The sequence below is a fragment of the Pteropus medius genome, unplaced genomic scaffold, assembly GCF_902729225.1.
Source record: "Pteropus medius unplaced genomic scaffold, Ma_sr-lr_union100, whole genome shotgun sequence".
Lineage (NCBI taxonomy): Eukaryota > Metazoa > Chordata > Mammalia > Chiroptera > Pteropodidae > Pteropus > Pteropus medius.
Genome location: NW_024346062.1, coordinates 9,022,742 through 9,036,528, shown reverse-complemented (window position 1 = coordinate 9,036,528; position 13,787 = coordinate 9,022,742). Strand labels below are relative to the sequence as shown.

At 32.0% G+C, this 13,787-nt stretch overlaps 1 long non-coding RNA gene across 1 annotated transcript in view; it reads left to right on the top strand.

The window, feature by feature from the left end:
- Nucleotides 1-11,474, top strand: part of LOC120612518 (uncharacterized) — a 534,137-nt gene extending 522,663 nt beyond the window's left edge. Inside the window, exon 13 of the long non-coding RNA XR_005655466.1 lies at nt 10,731-11,474. This is a non-coding gene — a long non-coding RNA (uncharacterized LOC120612518). The remainder of the gene's footprint in view (nt 1-10,730) is intronic.
- Nucleotides 11,475-13,787: the final 2,313 nt, after the last annotated feature.

Genomic DNA, 13,787 nt, shown 5'->3' with positions numbered 1-13,787 from the left:
ATATATATATATATATGTCATTATATGTATAATTTATTATTTATTTTATTAGTTTTTATTTATTACTAAAGAGTATGTTTTATAGGTTACAGTAGTCTCCATAATAGTCAACAAGTGTCTGTGTCATAACAACAGCTATTGTTTGTGGAGTACTTACCATTATTAAATTAGGCAATATATGTAAAGCACTTAGAACATAATGTTCAAAAATATAATGTTCTAAGTACTTTACATATATTGCCTAATTTAATTCCCACAGCAATTGTATAAACCATGGAGAATTTAGGTGACCTCTCAAGGTCATATACCTTGTAAATAATGAAGTCAGGATTCAAATCCAAGCAGTTTTCCTCAGGGCCCAATCTCCTAGTAATTATATTATGTTGTGGTCTTGAGTGAGCACTTAACATTGTTTTTTTTTTTTTAATAGGGTTGTCCTTTACTCCTCTCTACAGTCCATACTCAAAAAATATTTGTTTTATATAATTCTCCAATTATATTATTCTGTTCCATACCTCACTCTCTTTCTATATACTCTTTAGTCTGGTAGGAATTACTTCTATTCTTTTGTTTTATAGAGTAAGCATCTATCTTTCCTTTAGAATTCAATTTAGCTATCACCTCCTACAGAAACTTTTACCAGTCAGGTAGAATTTGAACCCTTACATATATTAACCTTAGCATTTAACCTCCTGTATATAATGTATTTATATATGTAGGTCTCATCCATTAGTCCATAAGATCCTTGAGGCTAGGAATTGGGGCTTATCCATGTTTTTCTATACATACCTAATGATTCTTGACATGTAATAGTCACCAAATAAATATCTGCTAAATTGATCTTAATCTCTGTTACTAAAATTGATTCTCAATTGGAATTTCAAAGGTTAAAACTCTCTGTGCTATTTTGAACTTATCTTGCTCCAAAAGTTAAAACAAAATAGATTTTGAAATAAATGTTGTTATACATTTTGGAAGATCATCTTGGCTAAAGTTAAAATAGAATAAATGAGGTTATTTAAAACTATAAAATTATTCACTTTAATTTTTATCTGTTTTTAATAGTTTAAAACAAAATTCAATCTCCTATTTCAAATTAAACTACTATTCACTCTTAACTAATAATACCTTTATGTGTCTGACACTTCAGGTGAAAGGATTAAAGTATACACCTATAGAAAGATCTCAAGAAACAATGACATTTATTACAAACCTACTATGTTCCTGAGTACTTATAAAAGTACTGTATTTAAAATTTAAGACGCTGATTTTAATTCGTTGTTTCTCTTATAAATGACATTCTTTTCCTTTGATTCATATAGATAGTGAAAATTTTTATTTCCTTAACTTTGCTTTGCTTTTCATTGAATTTATACCATAGAACATTGCACCTTAAAGCTTTGTTAGATAGTTTCTTTAACCCAGGAAGTAGAAATATAGAACCATTTCTCTTGCTCAAATGAAAGAGACTTTGAAAGGATATTTTTAAAAAATGGAGACAACGGTGGCTGCATGCCGAGATATTAAGTCAGAGCATAAAGCTTCCTATTCTTTGCATATAGAATATATCTTGCCAAATTGAATGGATTAAATATATTTTACTCCACTAATTTTTAAAGCTGAAGTCTTTGAACAAAAATTTGGGGTAAGCAACCTCAAGTAACTTCTCATTTAGCTTTTGCAATGTTGTTCATGCTTACAACCCTCTTGGATTCTTTTTTGCCCTACTGTGGAACGTATATATCCTTCAACTGTAAAAACTGCTGAGAATGCTGGTCCTAAGAAAGAAGAAGTGTTAATTTGATCCCTTGGGGTCTACAATTTGTGGTTCAGTGAATGAGTTCCATGACATCCTCTGAAATTACTCTCTATTCTCTGTTTCTTTCTAATCTAATTTTTTTTTTTTTAGATTGTCTAACAAGGAGGAACATAGGCAAAAAACAGATGAGTATCGTCTTCCTAAAATTGCCAGAAGTGCTTTTTTTTTTTTTTTAATGGAATAGAAAAGAGCTGTAGAATAATTTCCGGGGATGAAGGTGTCCAGAATGGGAGGGAATATTTTTCAGGTGTCTTGGGCAATATGGTCATTCCTTTTCACAAGACAGATCATAGTATTTTACATTAAGACAATTTCTTTACTTTCTAAAAAGAATTGTTGCCTCAGTGAGTCTAAGTCTTGTGATTTAGATTTTAATGTAACAGAAAAAGATTTGTCCAATGATGCATTTCCCATGACAATCAACGTCCTCTCCAATTCAGGGGCAGCAGGGACATCCAAACTAAAACTCATTCCCCTTCCCAGATCATGTCTAAAATCAATATAATTGATTTTTCCCTTTATTGAGAGCCTCTATAGATAGAATTTGCGCCAAAGATATTTTATCTTCTCTTATACGAGCAGTTGTAACTACCTATTACTGTATTTAAAAAAAATGACAGAGAAGGTGGAGTCTAAGTTCTTCCCTCACCCCCAAATTAAACTTCTTTATATGTGCCTGAAAATTATATATAAAGGAGAAACAATAAAATTATATGTGAATGTATGCCAGTGTTTATATATACACATACATTTATTGTTTCACTCAATAAAAATTAATTATCAGCACTCATTATTATTTAGAGGTGACATTTGAGCTTTGGAAACAAATCTGGTTTGAAATATTTTATAAGCTATGTGAACTATGGCAGGCCAATGAACTTCCATTAGACCTAATTTTTACACATGAAAAATGGGGGGTACTAATAGTTGTCTTCTGGTTACAATAAGAAGCAACTGATATAATACGTAAAATGATATATAAAATATTTAGCCTAATTCCTGCACACTGTAAGACTTCCTAAGTGGTAGTTATTATTATATTTACCCTACTACTCCTACTACTTTCTAGTCACTAGACTAGGTATTCAGAGATACAGAATCAAAGAAAATAAAACCTCTCTTCTCAAAAGTCTCAAAGTCTTTACTGAGGAAGACTGAAATAACATCAAAAACCAAAATATCATGTATAAGTGCAATTAAAAATATTAAACAAGTGCATTTTTAGGTAAAGTAGAGCAAAGCAAGAACTTGGTGGGCAATGATTGTCCATAGAATTTGTATTTTTACCAACTTAATTGAAATTAGTTACTAGCCAGGGGATTTTGTCTGGCTATTAATTATTTTTAATTTGTTGACAACTTTTAGTAATTTACCTGTTTTTGTTTCTATTTAGAGTTCATGTATTTTTTGTAAAGCTAAATAGGCAGTTGTTCTGCCTTTGGACTTGAATATCAAAAAAGTAGAGGACACCAATGAACATGGAAGTGTTATCTTGTCCTGAGATTAGAGGAAGTCTTGTACCAACAAAGGCTCTCTTAGAATATAGTAACATGCAGGACACAGGCATTGGTGTGAACTTTTCAATCAGCTTTCTCAAAATAACTTCAGATGTTTAGAGATCATCAATATTTTCCTATTAGTCCTATAATATTGAGGCAATTTTCCCAATTCTGAAGCTTTAACATATAACAGTTTAATATTAAAGAAGATGCTATAAGACACAGTGGAGCAATTTGCAGAAAACTCTAAACTTCTGAGGTATAGGAATGAATATGATCTGGACCAATAAAATATAATAACCCTAAAGGTTGTTGGGAGTCAGGATCCGCAGCCAGAATTTGAAAAAGGATGCAGCAAATATAATTACTTTATCAATTACTCTGAAGGTCTGACAAAGCTTAAACTGTATATTTCTCAGGATATCACTTTTTTATGCTTTCTGAGAGAGAATTAAAAGAAATTAGGAAAGGATGAGCCTTTAACTGATACAGAGAGAAAAGAAATCTGATATTGTTCTTTTTCATCATTAAATATAAGTGAGAATAACTGGGCATGAATAGGAAATTAAGTATTAGAGATAAACATAAAATAAATAAGAATCAAAGAAAAATGCAAAGAATTAAAGCATACTTAGGAATCAAAAACTGAGAAAAGATGAAACAAAAAAAATGAATATATGAAACAGAAAAATTGACATCAATATAATCTTTTTAAAGAAACAAAACAAAGTCTTCTCTGAAATTGTCTTATTATAGTTTCCTTCATTGTTTTTCTGTTGGTTTCTAAATGGGAAAAACCTCTGCTGTTTTACTCCTTATTTGCTTGCTGTTTCTCATAGCTAGGAAAATTGAGAAAGAAAGATAAAAATCACCCAAGGTGAGACATCCATGAGGGACTGAGTCAGGACTTTGACCCAGATGTATCTGAGTTCGTCACATCACCTGTCCTCTCTGTTGTAATTGTGTCTTTTTACAAATTTTGGGGAAATGTAGTAAATTAAATATACAGATTTTAAATGTTTCTTATCTCAAGTCTTTGTCCTCTAACCTGCTCTGTCATCTGTCTTGCACTAAATATTCGTTTCACTTTGCTGGTTTCCTCTGATGCTAGAGTTCACTTAAGGTTCAATTTTAGGAAGTTGGATTTTTAATGAGATTTCTTTAAATGGTTTCCATATTTAGCCAATCTTGCAGTTCTCAACATTACATGAAAGAGCAAATAGGGAGCTTTAAAAAATTAGCTTCTTTAACTACTGGATGAAACCAAAATTTGGACTGACTTCTAAGTCTTGGAAACAGTGTTGGCAATCTAAATTTATCAATAGGCTAACATAATACTCTTCATAAAGGACTTCTTTATCCTCCTTAGCACAGTAACATTTTTTAAGTTTCCAAGACTGGTTCTTTTCTAAGTGTTTTCAGCTTGACAAATAGCTCTTTTCTGAAGTGCATTAATTTGGTCCTATGCCACTACTACATATTAATTTATATATATGAAGAAAGATGACAAATATGAAAGAATTTATTTCTGACCCTGTTTTAAAAAGACAAGCCAATCTGGGCTTAGTTTTTGAAACAATTTAAAACTTGGCCACTTTTATTGTACATGTGCAATATCGTCCCTCAATTTTCTCTAATGAACACTCAAAAAAATGAAAGATTCATATATATATATATATATATATATTTTTTTGGTAGATTGTTACTTGGATTCTACAAGGTAGTCAGTACTAAGACCCATGCATGACTCCTGATGGTGTGGAGGGGAAGGTGCGTAGGAGGCGGAAGGATGGCAGGAAACATTTTTATGATTTATGCAATTTTTATGAAACACATCTCTTTACTTACTGCACAGTGTTACTATTATTATCATTTGGTGGGCCTGAGGCATGGGCCACACACATCATCTGCCTAAAAATAATTCTGCCGCCTGTCTGGGTGTCATTATGGTATTTGTTTCATAACAACTGCCTATGAATTTTTATTAAAATTCAAGTGGGCTGAGACTTTGAGCCAACAATGGGGTGGGTATACACTAATAGAGCACAGTCTGTCCTTGGGAAGTCTCTGGCAGGATCAGAGTAGGTAGGGTGTGTCAGTAACTAGGCACGCTGCAAAGAATCTCAGACTCAGAGACTCTGAAGAGACTGCATGAGACCAGCAAAAGGTATTTCTCCCCAACAAGAAATGTGGTTTTTAGTTCACTCCCAGTATGAGAGGGAATAGATCTGCTGAGCTAAACAACCGAGTTTAGCTCGTGCTACCACTCTCGTTGCTGAGTGGACGTTGAAATGTCAGGGATTTTTCTTAAAATTTCTAAAAGCACAGAGGCAACAGCACAGGATTTTTAGTAGATATATTATAAAATCATAGAGTTTAGATGGTAGCACAACAATTTTTATAATTGCTTACATTCTTTCATATATTGAGATACAACATATGTTTATGAAGCATAATCTCCATAAAAATCCAGGAAATATAATGTGAAATCGCAGATTTAATCTCCAAATTAAATATCAATTATTTTTGCAAGTATTTTTTTCTGAATTAAAATATTTTTTAAAAAATGACTATGAAGACATAGACATAGGACTAGTTGTGAGCAAAAAATATATAGTTATAGAATTAAGATTAAATAAAGGTTAAAAGGAATATATTTGACAATTAATGACTATATACTCCATTAATTACAGTGTAACAAATGTGAGAAAATGTAGATACCATATGCAAAAAAAAGTTTTTCTGTGATCATATTGGAGTAATAGTATTAGTATTATCTCACTAGGGCTTTGTAATGTTAAATAAAACAAATGAGGAATTATGGAATATTTTAATTCTATCATAGTTTGTTTAAGAAAGCAGATATAATGGTAATGTAGAGGAAGTTAGATTAAATTCCCATTGTTCTGTATTTGAATTAAAAAGATCAATTTGAACTTATGAAGTATATTTTTAAATAATATATTATTTACATTTATTTATATACTATATCTCTTGCTACTTACTGAAAAGAACTAGAAATAATAACAAATTTAGTAGCGTCTATCTCCAGATTGTGATCTGGTGGTATCATTTTTACCAAGAGAAATCAAGATGTTTTAAAGAAATGGGTGATTCTATGTCTCTGATGGGAAATGTGCAAGATGAGTTTGGATCATCTTTCATTCTAAAAAGAATGAAAGCTATCAAAGACTACTAGTCATATCAAAGGATGAAATTGCTGAAATGGGTTGCTACCATATTTTAGAAAATTATGAGTGTTCTTTCAGTTATGTTGATTCAAAACTGAGAAGCTATAAAATGAAAGTAAAGGCAGAACTAGTATGAGAGCTAAACCTAAGAACCAGAAGTTTGATTAAGGCTGTTCTTGACAGACCGAAGTTTCTGATCTCTTTCTTAAAGCAAAAATAAGACTGAAATATTCACACCCAAGTAGCTGATGTCTTCTAACTACCCCATGTTTAGAATATTATGCAAGAATATTTTTTACATCAGTTAAATGATTATTATTTTGTTCTAGCAAATGTTTAGCTGAGTACTATGTGAACAGTAAGATAATTTTGAAACTTCATCTACTTATGTAGTAAAGGAAAAGGGTACTTTTAAGCTCTGGACTAATTTGTGGAATTCACAGAAATTTTGATCATTAATAAATATTACATTTGGTTTTGAAATTAAATCCCTTTGTATATTTTTTGAAGGAAATAAAAATAAACGACTTGCTTTATAAGTAAATATGATTGAGCCACAACTAAGAAGAAATCTACACAGAATTCTGAAAGCATTCCTGAGAGATATCTCTTTGTAAGAAAATCATTTTTTTTCTTTAAAAAAGGAAGATGGTATTGAATTCTCAGTGAGTCACCATCTCAATTAAAAATGGTCCTTAATTGGGCTTTAAAAGCTGCTAGCACATTTCTTTTATGCTTTGGCCATTAGGAGCGTATAATTACAAATAGAAATTAAAGTAATGGGAAATTAGTTTGAATTAGTTTAGTAATATTAAAGAATAAAAGAAAAAGTTATTTCTCAAATACAGCGTTTTTTAAAAAAAATTATATGTAATATTTAAATTTCTCATTATCAGTTATGTAATCAAAGAATCGAAAACCCAAACTCGCATTTGAATCAGTAAACCTGATTGGCCAGATGGTGGTTTACACATGCAGTGTGAGAAGAAGATTGCATTAATGAAACTTCTGGGAGTGAAAATGGCTATCAACATTTTCTGTAAGGGCTGGTTTTTACCTGTATGAGGAGAATAAAAATATGTTTTTATTTTTTCGATGTGATCAGTGTCCAAAAATAGATGGAGACACTCAAGATTAAAGCAAACAGAACTTTTCAAGAGTTGTTCTTTATGATTATTCACTATTTCAGTGAGACACCCATGTGTTCATGTTTATAGTTCTCATTAATAGTAAAACATAATCATAAGTACTCTAAAACTATTAATTATTACTTCCACAGATCCTAATAACTATGTAACTATGTTATTAAAGGTAGTTAGGGTCCTACATTTTGGGGGCTTTCAAATTTAAGCTCTCTTGTTTCTTGTCCTTCCTGTCACCCAGGACCACAATGCACAATAGTGCCATTTGTACCCTGTAAGAACTTAGGGGGTGACTTTCATATTTTTGTCTATCTGAATGATGTCCCCTAAGAAGGGTGGGTGGCGGGGGGAGGCAGGACAGCCAAACATGACAGCCTAAAGAGTATTAGCGTTAAAATGACATATCTTTAGTAAAATTGCTGAACTCTACCAAACTATTTAAAAATTTATTTCTATATTTTGAAAATAAAGTATTTCAAGTTTTAAGACCTAAGCAGAAAATGAAACCAACTTGAATGACATAAGATTCTGGGTATTTTGTAGTACTAGGCATCTAATACTGGCCCATCTCATTATTAAGATTTGCAAAGGTCAATAACCGAATCTTTTTATAGTAAAGGTAATTAAATGCACTATAATGGAAATATACATTTCTGAAAAATGATAAGGACAGAAGGTGGCACATAGTGGAGCATAAAGGACTAGTGAAACAGTTACTATAATAGCTTCTCTTCTATTAAGGGAGGACCAGGGACAAACTGGTAACCTAAGGGAGAAGATATAGGTAAGTAGTTTTAAGAGAAGCAAAGGAAATGTGAGTCTCCACATTCATTTTCAACATCAAAGCTTATTATTAGGGGTCTCATAAGATGATGAGAAAAATATTATCGTTGGTTGTCTCTCTTACAAACTCAGAATAAATTTTGGTGCCTGAAGGATGTGCTTTGGGACCTAAGTCATGAACAGTGAGGTAAACTCAGTTCCTCATATTATTCTGTTTTCCTTATTTAAAAAATCAATGAATGTGTCTAATACATGTTCTTGTTTTCACTTTTGAGTTTGATTTTTTTTTTTTCAGACACGGTGCCACACTTTTTTCTTTTGCTTGTTGTCTCAAAACTGATTTACGGAGAGAGTAAAATAGTAGCGACTCAAATGTTCTTTACTTGGTGTTACATTGTGACCAGCATCACAGATAAGATAAAAAGTGTTCCAAGAGAAATCTTTCCTGTGTATCCCTACTTAAATAATAGTCCCTTCATGAAAATCTAATAAAATATACTTTTTCAAAGAAAGAGCTTATATATTTTGTACTAAGTAAAAATAAAATGTGGTTAGTTTTTTGTCCATGTCATGTTTAGCACTTACGCTTTTATGTTTATTTGATACCTGGGAAAATGTGACTTCAACTTCAACCTGAAATGTGTTTTAAATTTATACTTAAATTTCCTTTTAAAATGCCTAAATAATAGAGTAAAAAAAGAATATTCCTATATTTAATTAATTTCCAAAATGTGTTTATATGTATCACAACTTCTCTTTTAGGAGCTAGGTTAGTAATAATTATCTGGTCCCTTATAGTTTACAATAAGCTTTGTAGAGTAATAGTATAAAGTTAGTGATAATAATAATGTCCTCAGTTCTTAGCTCTGTTGAAAGGAGGTTAAAATACTCCTAAAAACCAATAAATAGAAGCCTCTTTTGAATTCTGTGAGAATGTCAGAATTCTATTACTTTTTTGGCCAGGAGTGAACAATGGAAAGTTTTCTCCATCTCCCAGATTCTGATCGTGTATAATTAGATTTTGCAAATTGCCATAAAGAAATGGTGGCAGTAACACAAAATCTGAAACTGAAGATATGTGTTGTATCTTGTACAGTACCAAGTATTATTTCAACATATATGATCTTTTTCATCCAATCATTTTTTTCTCTTTCTGTTATAACTTCTGAAAACTTATATGTGTGTATACTTGCATACAAATGAACAGTATACAAAATGGTGTGTTCTCACTGCATTTGAGGATGTAGTTAACTAGACTAAGTGGACTTCTTAAAAGAATGGGTATAACTTATTGATCCTCTTGCGAAGGGGAAGTTTCATAGTGTTGATACTAAACATTTTATTTCCAAATGAGGCATAGCATGTTGAATGACACCATAAGATCTACAAATACTTTTGAAACATATTGTGAAGGACTAGGAAATATTTGTGTTCTAGGGGCTGAGCTATGAACTGCATGCTACTTTCTGAGGATTTCTGTGAGCCTTTTCATCTTGCCCTCAGTTGTCTCAATTCTGTAGCTGGGAAGTGTGGCTGGAGAGTGTCTTTGGAGAGTCTCTACCATTTAAATAGTCTCTACTGGCTTAACCTGTGAATAAACTCATCCATTCCAAAAGCAAAGAGGTAAAAAGGAAAGTGTAAACATTTTTCCCTACACTGTCTTATAATGGGGCATATTGTTAGTAAGGGGAATTTATGAATTTTTTTTTTTTTTTTTTTGCTTTTGAAATGGAATAAATAGAATTTTGTTGCACCTGGGAATGAATGTTCTTTGAATGCATTTCAAATGTGTTTTGCATACATTCAAGCTTAATATGTTAGCTTTCCTTTGGCAAAAGAGTATTCTGCTATGCCCTTTCTTGCCCAGTCGACCTAGCAAATCATTAATTGATATCTCAATTTACTGATCAATCATAATTTATTGAAAACCTCCTGTGTACTAGATTTTCAATAGAGTGATGCCATCTAAGGGTAAGAATTCTCTTGCATGATGCTCAGTTTCCTACCACCTAGAGATGCAATGAGAAACAGAGTGTTTTCAAACATTGCATCCTTCTCTTAGTGTGACAGTGACAGAATGGTAAACAGTCTACTGTGGTCCACTTGTGTGATTCACATTCAAAATATTTGCTTGGTCCCAAATTCATGGACAGTTATGTTTCATGTGATTAGAATGATCAAAAGTGTCTCTTTAACCTTGCATTTTATTTGTCTGATCTATATTCTTTTCTATGTAATAAGCTGATAAATATTCTAGCCAGGTTTTTTATTAATTCTTTTTGCTTTTCTTTTGTAGCTTTTGACTGACATCTATTCACTTCAAGGGTGATTTTCCTGTTGGCAAGAGGCAGAAGAGACACACCAAGCATCACCTTCAGGAACAAGCAATTTAAGTACTATAATGAGATGGGTCTTTTCAGAGTCTATAATTGGTGACAAGGTATGGCAGCTTCGTATCAGACAAAGATGTACAACACAGAGCTTATTAATGAGGATGGAGCGTCATACTCAAGAAAGCTTACTGTGACTATGAGACAGGAGAATATAACAGAAGTGTAGGTTGTTACTAAGTCCAATATCTCCAATTTGCATCATAAAACCTTTATGTAAACTGATTCAAGCTAATCCAGAATGGGATATTTTTCCCCTTTAGAATTCACTAGGGTAGCTAGCAATCCATCACTTTGGATCCCAGCCCTCACAGACAACAGCAATAATCATCTAAACTTGCAGATATGTTCAATTTAATTGGGTTAGTTTAGTAACCTTTCTTGTATTAGAGCCAACTTGCAAAGAGATGTAATATTTTCACAGTTATGAAGACATAGCAGCTGGCCATAGTAAGATTTGATTGTGGATCAAGAAATCAGATTTTCATCAAGTTAAGAACTCTTCATGGAAATATATATGGAATAAATGATAAAGTAAAATGATTAACAAGAAAACCTACAAAGATATTGGCAAGGCATACAAAAACTGCCTTACTGACATTGCTGAAATCTGTTACTCAGCTTACTCTGATGGTTTTTATTAATATTTTGGGGAGAAATATTGAATTTAAATAAAACCAAATATTAAAAAATAGATATTGCAATAATTTATTAATATTTAGAAACTCTATTAAACTTCAAGATGTTCAAGTTATTTTGTAAATATTAATTCATTAAGCTGTATACAATTTTCTGAGAGGTTGCAGTGTCTTCTTTTTAACATTCTTAAACATTTAAAAAATAAATAAGTTTTAAGCAGCCAAATACAATTTCAAGAGAAGTCAAAAAGAAAACCTAGATGTTAGGTTCCTGGCGCTTTGTTCTAACACAAATGATACTCTTTTTTGTGTGTGTAAGTAGAAAAATAGAAAATAAACACCTCTTTAAATGTAACACTGGGACCTATTTTAATGAGGTAAGTGACCAAGATGGCGAAGAATAAAACACAATTCCCTCACCAACTGCAGCATATTAACAGATTTTCTTGATGAACTGTTTATAGTGGAATTACAAAGAAAAATAAGATTAAAGTAAAATAGAATGAAAGGTAAAGGTTTGTCTAACTTAAGATATCTCTTTACTGTTTATCAAGCATTCATTTGCAGAGAAAGCTGCCTTCATTTCAGCACATACCATTTACAGAAGAGTCTTTCTGTTTATAATTATGAATGCTTTATTCTACTAAGTTGTAGGATTCCCCCTCAATTGTCACTCTGTGGTAGTGTTTCTAGGGAGTTCATGCATTTTCCAAGTGATGGAAATATTTCTTGAAGTCCAGATGTGTCCTTCTTTGATTATAAGCTGGAAATCATAGCTCAATAAAACTTTTAGAAGTATTTACAATGATGAAAATGTCCAAGACCACATTTTAAACTAGAGTGATTGCATGGGTATTATTACTAATTCATCACATATGACAACTTATGAGAAGATGGAAGTATTTCTTTCTGGAGTAGGGAGAAAAAGTCCCATGGGTCAGAGAGTGTCTTCTATTTGATCAGGGGCAGGTCAGGGCTCATAAATTAGAATTACAGATTCTAGGGAGGATGGAAAGGCCTATCTTGTTTTATTCCCTCCAACCGAACTTTGTTCTTACCCTCAGCAATGTGATACACAAACTAGTTCATTCCCTGCCTGATCCAGGATTTACAAAGTAAGGAAGTAAAAGGGAGGGAAGTGATTCATCTGATTTATTAAGACCATCCAATATCTTAGATGATTAATTTCAAATAAGTGTTATAGAATGTAATCTGACATAGACATTTTTAATTTAGTGAGTCCATTTGTGTGTTAAACATATTTCGCGTGTCCATTGTACTTTTTCCCACTTTTTTGGGTGGATGAATATAGAATTGAGTTTTAAAGATTCAAGTTTAAATCCTTGGGTTCCACTTTGTTACTCCATCCTTCCCAGAAACAACCTTGTACGCAACGAAAGATGCAGCAGCAAAGTACATTGAGTAGACTGCAGGCTTCGATATTAGACAGTCCTGAGGTCAAGCACAGGTAAGCTGCACAGCTCAGCTCCTTGGTATTAGAACCATAGACAACTCTGCCTATCTGAACTCAAATTTTCTTATTTATAAGCAAAAGTAATAATGTCCATTTTGTAGAACTGGTTTAGTGTTTACAAATAATATATGTAAAATGTCTATCTTGGGGACTAGCATTTAGTAGATTCCCAGTAGATATTATTGCTGTTATTATTTCTACTGTTATTATATGGAGGAGCAGGTCTCTAGGGAGAGGAAGCTTGTCTGGATGAGGACTTGTGTGGGATCATATGATGGATGTCTCTTTTTTTCAAATATCTTGCTGTTGTGACAAACTGTGTTTGTGCCTTTTCTCCAAGTGATTCATTTGCATCTTGCCTGGCCACCTGTTTGTAACCTCGCCACTCTTTCACTTTCACTAAGTGTTTAGTAATAAAAATAAGATGACAATTTGCCACTTCCAAGTGTGATGACTCAGCTCTCAGTATTGTTTTTGAAGTCATTTGCCTTTCCCTCATTTTATGCAGTAGAACATTGAGAGTAAAGATGTTAGATGATAGAAACTGTTTATTTTTCTTACCCTAATACTTAAAAAAAAATTTTTTATGTATCTTACCTTTTCTTTGAAATTATATTTTGTTTACAAGAAAATAAATGGAATTAAAGAAATATCTGTAAACTATTAATATAAAATTTAGATATATTTTCTGCCTAATAAATAAGCAAATACCTACTAATCCAGGACTACTGTGGATATAGGTTTTATAACAGGTATATGACAGTTAATACTATTTCAGTAATGAAACATAATAGAAATATAAGGAATTTGAATATAAGAAGGTATTTTTAAGAGTCTAGTATGAAAGGAGA